This window comes from Podarcis bocagei (genome assembly GCF_964188305.1).
Source record: "Podarcis bocagei genome assembly, chromosome: 8".
In the NCBI taxonomy this organism is placed as follows: domain Eukaryota; kingdom Metazoa; phylum Chordata; class Lepidosauria; order Squamata; family Lacertidae; genus Podarcis; species Podarcis bocagei.
Window position 1 is genome coordinate 41,690,880 of NC_138133.1, and position 9,910 is coordinate 41,700,789.

The 9,910-nt window shown below is 44.0% G+C and overlaps 1 protein-coding gene across 1 annotated transcript in view; it reads right to left on the reverse strand.

The window, feature by feature from the left end:
* Nucleotides 1–9,541, reverse strand: part of LDLRAD4 (low density lipoprotein receptor class A domain containing 4) — a 263,177-nt gene extending 253,636 nt beyond the window's left edge. The window contains exon 1 of the mRNA XM_081205664.1: nt 9,268–9,541. The gene's annotated coding sequence lies outside the window, so the exon portion shown is untranslated. The remainder of the gene's footprint in view (nt 1–9,267) is intronic.
* Nucleotides 9,542–9,910: the final 369 nt, after the last annotated feature.

A 9,910-nucleotide genomic window follows, 5' to 3' on the forward strand; every position in this document is an offset into this window, starting at 1 on the left:
GTTCTAGGGCAACCACATATTATTGTTTTAAACTACAATGGCCTTGCAAGCTACTCAATAAAGTTTGCAGTATCCCAACAATAATATCATATATAGTACCCCAAAACAGAAGGGCATCCAATTCGTCAGCTTCCTACGTTCCTACCCTTGAAGAAAGACCTCCTGATCCTCTTGCAGATTTTTAATTTTTTTGCCCGGTGGTGAGGGGAGACGATTCACATTAGCACTTTAGCAATGGTCTACAGTTAACACTTCCACTGGGAAAGTCTATAGCAATTGTCACATTTGCCCCTCACCAGCGACTTATACAGATGTGACAGAAGAGCACAGTGCTCAAGTTACCATGGGAGCAGAACCTGGAAGAATAAGAACAGCCATGAAGGCTACCTGACCTGCCGCGTCCTTCCACACATTCCCAAAGACAATTCAGATTGCCTTACGGCACCACTCTCCATTCATCAAAAACGATACTCTGGCTCTGGACTCTGCTCTCCAGCAGGTTTGCCAAATTTCAAACCTAAGCATCTCCTCATAGTGATGTAAGATTTCTTAAGGTTATTGAATTGGTTTGATGTAAGCAGCATTATCGCCTTAGCAATCGTTCTAAAAATTGCTGCACTAAAAAACACATGTTCATCTATTTTATAAAATATCGCTTATAAATATCACCAGCGCTTTTGGGGATAGGGTAGGTTATCAAACCATAAATTAATAAATAGGTGCTGATGTTACCTGACCCTGTTACAATCTGAGATGCCAGCAGATCTCTGTAGGGACACATCACAGGTTTGCACCAAATGCGAGCGCGTTTCTGTCTCAGACACTGTAATTTATTTATCCCGGCATGTAACATTAACAGACTGTCTGGATCTTGGCAAGCACAGACTTGCACTGTCATATAAACAGTCTGACAAAACCTACCGTTTCTTAAATGCATAAGTGAATAAAAAGATTTCATCAAACTCACTGCAACCCGTAGCTGTGACTGGGTATACTTGGCATGGGATGTTGCAGTGGTGGGGGGGGGGGGCGTCAGCACTAAGGAAAACCTGGCAAGCTATTCTCTCTCAGCTTCAGCCACGCATCCGTAAAATGGAAAGAGTACTGACTTGCTGGCAGTGGCGTAGCGTGGGGGGTGCAGGGGGGGCCGGCCGCACCGGGCGCAACATCTGGGGGTTAGGGTTAGGGGGCGCAAATCCACGGGTTAGGGGGCGCAAATCCATGGGTTAGGGGGCGCAAATTACTTGCCTTGCCCCGGGTGCTGACAACCCACGCTACGCCACTGCTTGCTGGTGAGGTTGAGCTCACTGTTATGCTTTTCAACTCCGAGGTAGCAATTTCAGGGTGCAGGGGGAGCCCCTCCACTACATCACTGCTCCTTTCAAGGGTTGGGGGAGAAGCAAAACAATGAAAAGTTTCAGCTCGGCCCTACTTGGGACTCAAATCAGAAGTCTTTCCCAGTATTATTTAAGAACATAGGAAGCTGCCTTATGCCAAGTCAGGTCATTGGTCCACCTTGCTCAGTGTTGTCTACACTGACTGACAGGATTTCAGGCAGGTGTCTCTCCCAACTGTACCTGGAGATGCCAAGGAATGAACCTGGGACCTTCTGACTGAGATTCCTGCAACTTAGAGACATTATGCAGATTTTAAAAAATCAGAGTATATTTTGCTTAATTGCTGCTTATTTCAAAGGGCAAAGAGTGCAGGATACAAAAGTCGTATCTGAACACTGTTCAGCCAGCCTACCACACCCACATCTAATATTTTAGCAGGCTCCACCCTTTTTTTAAAAAAAGTATTTCTTTGCGGCATTAAGGGCTAGAACTTACTTGCTGTTGTTTTTAAAGGAAAGCTCAGGATACGGCATTAACCTAGTCATGATGACTAATTTGATTCCATTGGGTCTGCTCTAAGCATGTCTAACAGCATCATCTTAACCATGTCTATGCAGCAGTAAGTCCTACTGAATGCGGTGGTGCTTACTCACAGGTAAACTGGGTTAGGAGTGCAGCCTAAGTCTGAATCCAGCCCATTGTTCTGTGTGTGTGCACGCACACTGTGATTGTGGGCTTGGAGAACACATCCAGCTCTGATTCCACTTCCCCACAAACAATATAAACGAGAGGCAAAAACAGAAAGACACAAAATATTGTGTATGCAACGCTCAATCTAATTGGAAAGACTTCCATCTATCTTAAGTGCAAAAGTACAGTAATTAAAAATTAATCGTAGACAGAGATATGCAACTTACACTCACAAACTCCCTTTTCTGAAATTCTTTTGTGTTTATGCAGATTTGTGCCAGACATTCTGCATCCTCATTAAGTGGTATCTGGCAACCTGCCCAAGTTTTAGTGGGTTCTGGGAATGCCAATATATTAACCAGAGTACTTTTCACATAACCTTTGGAGTTTTTTCCTTCTAGAAAAGTCAACCATTTGGCACAGCGTAACCATACTTCATCTAAAAAAGTTCTCCGTTGCCAATCAACACAGAAATTACCCTTCAGTTCTTCATCCTTTCCAAACCTGTAAGAACAACAAGTTCAGCAAAAGATTTACTCAAGTTGTACTTTCAAATGGGGGACAACATGTCATGTTGCATAGGTTTTGCAAAAGAAAAGGAATGAGACATAAGTACTGGCATATACTCAAAAGGGATGGTTTTCATTTTCTTATATATGTGCTGGCAGATATATTACAATATAAGATGCATCTTTTAAAAATTAGACAATTTTACTACTGACATCAGTTTCTTCTATGGATTACCCATGACACCCACCCTGCCATTCACACATCTCCCCACCCAACACAGGTAATTGAGCAGATGGTGAATGATGCCATCTCAAGCAACTATTTTAGCTGTAGAACCAGGTTGCCCTACTAGGTCTAGTTCAGTTAGAAACTTCAAATACTCCTACAAGAATTTTAAGCAATTTAACAATGCCTGTTAAGCAACACTCCAAACCATTTCCCTCTGAAAAGAAGAATTTGGACCAGATCCATAGGTATCTCCAGCACTTGGCATGATTAAGCTCTACCAGCTCCTCAAGTAACCAAAATACTAAAAGCCTTACAGCAGGGCTGGACCTAGGTGTCATATACAACCCTTCAGGCATCTCTAGGTGGCCCCCCAGGTCTCTCAGCAAGACATACATCCTCCATGGGCCAAACTTCACTGACCCTGCTCCACAACTCCTTCTAGTTCTCCTCACCAGCTAGATGAGTCCTTGAACTGTAATACTGCCTTGTGCTTGCCTGGATGAAGGGATGGAGATGATTGCAAGCTGGATGTTAGGCTACTGTACTAAAGCAGCAGTCACATCCATTGCCTTAGCCACTGCTCCTTGCAAAGTACTCACTAGGGGATGGGACCTGTAGGCTGAAAAATGTACCCCACTCCTGCCTTACAGGGACACTGTATGATACATATGGATTATTTAGGTTGGGTCTCTGGACCGTAATAAAGATTGATTGATTGATTGATTGATTGACTGATAATTTAGGAAACAGAGGTAAAATATAAAGTACACCTGTGGCAATCAAAGGCTGTTAAGCAATAGAATCAAAACTTTTATTCAGCTGTACGCAACTACAGCTATCTTCATAGCACAGTGGAGACCCAAAAGAAAATGGTATGTGAAGCAGTGGCACCATTTGTAAGAGATATCATAAACAATAAGGCAAGTACTGCACAGACACAATCCTTTCTTTATTAAATTCTTTTTAAAAATTGTAAATAAACATGATAACATCTTCTCTTCGGCTTTAGTGCAATTAAATCAATGGCATTAATGCTTTAGATGAACTCATACATCCCAAGCATCTCTTAACAAAATATTCATGCAGCTGGATTTATAATGCAGACGCAACTACCAACTTCTGCGGAAAGCCTAGAAAATGACATCCATCATTGCCTTGATTAATTGTTAGAGGGCATTTCAGAACTAGGGAACAAGGATGGTATCAGAGGTAAGATGGCATGTACACATTATCTCCTCTTCCTTCTATTGTGAAATCTGACCTTCTTATCCTTTCCCTCTTTTTCAGTGAATGTGTGAAACACAAGATGTTGGATGTGCCATCTGTTGATAATATTCTTTTTTTTTATTAATAATAGCACAAAATGTTGCAAGCCAATTCCACATGTATCATACAAACATTACATTTAACAAGCACGAATACAGATACATAAATATGTATAAAATAGTTTAACTATGTTTTAGCATCACCCTAATTATTCCCTCTTACTTGAGTGCACAAAACCTACAAGGATCTTGAATTCAGGAACAGAGGATTATGTTCTTTCTTGTGTTGTTTATTTCGAACAAGAAAAAGGTGCATCTATGTTAGAAATCTGTTACCTGGTCAATCTCCAAGGAAAACAAGCTATTCTTAGAAACAGCAATTATTTGGGGGAAAGGAGGGGAAATGCATATATGAACTTTTAGACAAGACAGGTTGGATTCTTAACAGCGGATGCACCAGTGCACTGGCATCAGGTCATTTAATAAACAGCTGATGTTGGCTGGGTGCCACAGGCAAATTCAACAGTTATATAGACCAAGCCTGGAATAATTGCCTGAAAACCTTTCAAAATGTGTTGTCTCCCTTGTGGATAATAACACACACGAATGATGCTACTCCCAAACCATAGGCCTTTCAAGTATAGTACTCACCCACCAAGAAGCAAATGCTATAGAAGAGGTTATGCGTTATGTCAAGTGCAAATATTCCCATTAAATTATTTTCCTTAATCTTGAATTAACACTAAAATAAAAGCAATATTAAGAAATCCTAACTGAGAACAAGAACCCACCAACAGCATACAAATGGTTTTATATACTTCTACAAATGGTGCACAGTTCCAATAATAATTACACAGAAGTCAGAATGTAGATTTTAAAGAACCAGGACACACAAAAATCAGGTAGGAAAAAAATGATAAAGCACAGACACACCTCAAGTACCTCCAAGCACCGTGCTCAAAAGTTTAACTTTTCCAGGAATGCTACAAATCAGTCTGGAGAGAGAATATTAGAAAACCATTACTGTAATATGCCTTGGTAGTGAAAACACACAGCAACTGGATAAGCTGCTATGATGACTCAAAAAAGCCATCGAGAAAACTAGCCTATCCTAGACATAAAGATGCCAGCTCCTTTGAAAGTCATCAAGTGGTTGGTTTGGATGGGATCAAAAGTCCACATCTGCCTTAGAGATGGAAGCAGCTAGAATGGACATCTGCAAGAAAACTAAGCCTCATGAGACAGAGAAGCAAGCTAAGGGGCAAAGTTTCCAAAGGCAAAGCAGAAAAACAAAAAGAAGACGACAGAGAAATGGAACTCTGATAGAAAAAACTTACAATAGAATTTGTCCTCTCAGCAATAACTAATGACAGAGAGCCCCTGTCACAATGCTGGCCCTAAAACTCTAAGGGTGAACAAGATCCAGAAGGCAGTGGGAAGGTGTCCTCATTCCACATATTGGCTTGAACTGACAAGCAGATCTGCTGTAGAGAGTTAAGGCAAGTGCTGGGCTGGGGTCGGGATGCTCTGGGCATGTTCCCTCAGCAGGGCAAGAGAGCAGCAGGGCAGCAGGGCAGCTGTGGCAGCACGCGCACTACCCTTCACATTGCTTCATCTCATGCTCTTTAAAGTTTTGGTAGCTCAGTTTTCACAGAGGCACAAATCCTGACCCTGCGGAGAAAGGGCAGGAGAGCTGAACACAGAGCCAGGCTAGGCCACCTCCCTCAGGAAAGAAACAAACCTGCCAACTAAATACACAATGCGGGAAAAGGACGTCAACAGCTAAAAGGAAAGTTAGAAAGGTAAAGGGACCCCTGACCGTTAGGTCCAGTTGAGGACGAGTCTGGGATTGAGGCACTCATCTCGCTTTATTGGCGGAGGGAGCCAGCGTACAGCTTCCGGGTCATGTGGCCAGCATGACTAAGCCACTTCTGGCGAACCAGAGCAGCGCACGGAAACATCGTTTACCTTCCCGCCGGAGCGGTACCTATTTATCTACTTGAACTTCATGCTTTCAAACTGCTAGGTTGGCAGGAGCTGGAACCAAGCAACGGGAGCTCACCCCGTCAAGGGGATTTGAACCGCCAACTTTCTGATCGGCAAGCCCTAGGCTCTGTGGTTTAGACCACAGTGCCACCCACGTCCCCTAAAAGCAAAGTTATCCACAGTGTAAATCTAATCAATGCCAATGTTATTGCCCTTGGAGGTCTGCCCCCCCCCACTTTATATTGAACTCTATATTATCAGAAGCATATAGCACCTGATCAAAGACAGAGAGGGAAAGGGAAAAGGGAAATGCCTACAAATCCACTGACCTGGGAGTCACAGCAGAATACACTGCGAAGCATAAAATATCCAGAGATATGTCTTCATATATACAAGCATATAGGATACGTTGCAGTTGAGATTTTGATAGTACAGAATCTTGTGGCACACTCACAGTCAGTAACTCAATACTTTGTGCTGAAAACACCAGTACAGATATAGACGTGCAGAACATTTTGTCACTATTTCATCTGGCAACTAAGTAGGGACATTCACTAGTTTTAATATATGCTGTCTCCCATAATGTCCTGCCCAATAAACTGTCCACTGTATTTCAAGCAACAGGGTAACGGCAGTGTTTACACGCTTCCAAGTACCTGCAAAACAATTGTACCATCTGCAAACAAATATAATTAGCAACGGCGCTAACTGGAATATAAACCTTCTGTTAAATAGACAGGCTGCAATTCTATACCACTTGCCTTGAGAATAAATCCCACTGGGCTCACTTACTTCTGAGTAGACATGTATAGGATTGTACTGTGATAATCACTTTGAAATGTTACCCTAGCAATCAGAAATAGGAAAAAGTTGAAACCGTGCCCATTTAGAACCCTTCTCCCAAAAGCCTGTCTCTTCACTACATTAATCTATAGTTACAAGTAATCATATTCTTAGGGTTGCACTCAAAGCTACTACTATTCAAAATAAAAAAATGTTAGTGTTCTGTTAATTTCAATGGGTCTACTTTGAGTAGAATTTAGTTGACTGTAACCCTATAGATTGCAACCCTATGCACCTTACCTGGGAGTAAGTCCCATTTAATACAGGGGGACTTACCACTGAGTAAACATATGTAGGACTGTCAGATACTTAAATGCAAAATTAGTTCTTTGCCATTATCATTCTTATACTCATCTGCTTGGGTTGCCCATCTGCTCGGGTTGCTGCAACCACTCTGGGCAGCTTCCAGCAGATATAAAAACTGCCTGAGATACTTTCTATGCCTTTATTTTTCAGGAGGCTTGCAATTAAATTATTAATTCAAATTAACACACACTAAAAGCAAGCAAAGGTGATAGTACCCATTCTAAAGTACCGTAGTAACATTTCACAACACCTGAAGAACCTTTTCATACCACATTAAGGATGCAATCCTATACCCACTGACCTGTGACTAAGCTCCAGTTAAGCGATGTATGAGTTTGAGTAGACATGAATAGAACTGTACTAGAAATTGCTCAGTAAATAATTGCACCACGGGCACCACTAACTCCAAGGGACTTGTGGTCCCTCATCTCCCACCAGCCCCAGTAAGAACAGCCAATGGCAAAGGATGGTGTGAGTTAAAGTTCAACAACATACCATGTCCCCAGTCCCTGATTTACACACTGGAAGATGCACTCTGAAAAACTTTCAAGAATTAAAGGTCAAAAGTTGAAAGTAACACACATAAGACTGTTGGCTTTGGTATTAACATAACCCCACACAACACTCCATTAAAATTATTCCACTGACATAGGAAATTAATCTACCTAGACACATAAAAATCTACACCAAAGAACAGAACTCACTTTCCCAGCTCATCCCATCAGCATATGCTCTACCAAAAGGAAACGCAAGATAAGAACCCCCATAAAAGAAATACGGGGGGGGGGGAGGACAAGCCAATTCTGCAAGTACTGACATTCCCTAAGTACAGACTTCTCAGTGGATGCTTATCGTCTGAGTCTCTCTTTTAAAAAGTTGCATGCATAATTCCTTTGATAGTTTACAGCAGGCAGCCACTTCTATAACAATCTCTTGGGACATCTCTGGACCACAGAACTATTTGATGCATCCAGATTTTTACTGTCTGACGTGCAAAATTAACCATTCACAACAACAACATGCACAGTTTAAAAAATGTTTCCAAGAATTAGCTTTAAAACAATTCCTCAACCTGCCTCATCTCTCTATTACGTTTCATAGATATTAAGTGGTCCCGCAATAAAAAGCTTTGCTTTGCAGTGACATGAGACGTTGCGGCACCAGCTTAAACTGTATCTAGATTTCCAAAGCAGCTCCTTCAAAACCACAGGCGCAAATCAGGAAATGCATATGAACCACTTTCCAGCTTTATCCTCAGCTGGGAAGATTCCCCAACAAAACAATGTACAGTACCTAGGTGAAACCTTAATGCACAGACAACCATCCAAAAAGCCCTGTCAGGGAAGACAAAAAGAATCACTTGATTTTAAAAGAAAGAAAGAAAGAAAGAAAGAAAGAAAGAAAGAAAGAAAGAAAGAAAGAAAGAAAGAAGAGTGATGCCAGGGTGGTTAACTACATGTCACAGCTTGTAACCAAACCCCTGGCTGACAAGGTAAGAGGAATACCAACGGATGGGAGGGAAGCCCTGATAGAATTTCGTTCCCAGTTTGCTACTTTCATTTCAGCTCCGGCAAGACAGATGCCTCCTTCCTCCTGAATGGATATTACGCCAATCCGGGAAAGGACCCACTGGAATGTGCAGTCCGGATATGGATGTGTGTGCGTGCGCGCGTGCCATATTAACAACCCCAACGTCTCGGCTGTGTGCGTGTGCGGGCAGTCCCCGTCTAACGTGTGTGCTTCTGTTCACATGAGGCGTGCGGTACATGCATCCAGCCAACACACTCGCCGCTCCTGCACGCACTTTGCCTGCGTGCCAAAGACACAAAGGAGAGGGAGGGAGAGAGAGAGAGCGAGAGAAGCGAAGCACCTTCTGTTCTGGGGCAACCCCCGAGAAGAGTGCCCGTGTCCCTTTAAGAGCCGCAGACCTTCAACTTGGGCCTCTCCTCACTTTGTCAGACACTTTCTGGCTGTCTAGGTGGTGCTGGAGGAACTCCTTCAAGCGCGGGGACTCCCCCTTTCCCTGCGCGCGCGCGGCGGCGGCATCTCCGCTTGCCCAGCCAAGGACGGGAGAGCCCGGCAGGTTGTCCGCGCACACTCACCTTTCCTGCAAGCCCTACATCTCGCCCCTGAGCCGCCGGGAGGGGGGCTTTCCTTATGCAGAGCAGGAGAGGTCCTTTTTATCCTGCCCCCTCCTCGCTCTGTCTGTCTCCGGCAGGGCAGATCTGCGCGCTGAGGCTGCGTCTGCTTCCAACTCATTCCCAGTCTCTCCTCCTCCTCCTCCTCCTTTCCCCTCCTCCTCCTCCTCCCCCCTCCTCTGGCTGCTGCCTGTCTGCAGCTAGTCTGGCTCTTAGTGACAGCAGGCAAAGAACGGGGGAGACGGGGAAGGAAGGGAGACGGGGGCGTGCGGCCGGGCGCGAGCACGCGCGCGGGCGCCGGAGAGGAGGAGGGGAAGGAGAAGCTTCCTGCCCAGCCCCGAGCGCGGCGATTCACAGGCTATACTGACACCTGCCGGGCCGGATGTGTCAACGGCAGGCTAGGCAAAAAGTTGCATTAGCTGAAATCCCAAAGTCAACGAGAAAATCGTTTCCTTCTCCCCCCCCCCCTTTAGTTTGCACCACCAGTTTCCCGTTTTCTTGATTTATCATAAATGGTGGTGGTTGTTATATTTATATGCCACCCATCTGACTGGGTTGCCCCCATGGGCGTAGCCAAGGGGGGCAGGGGCAGCTTCCTCCCCCCCCC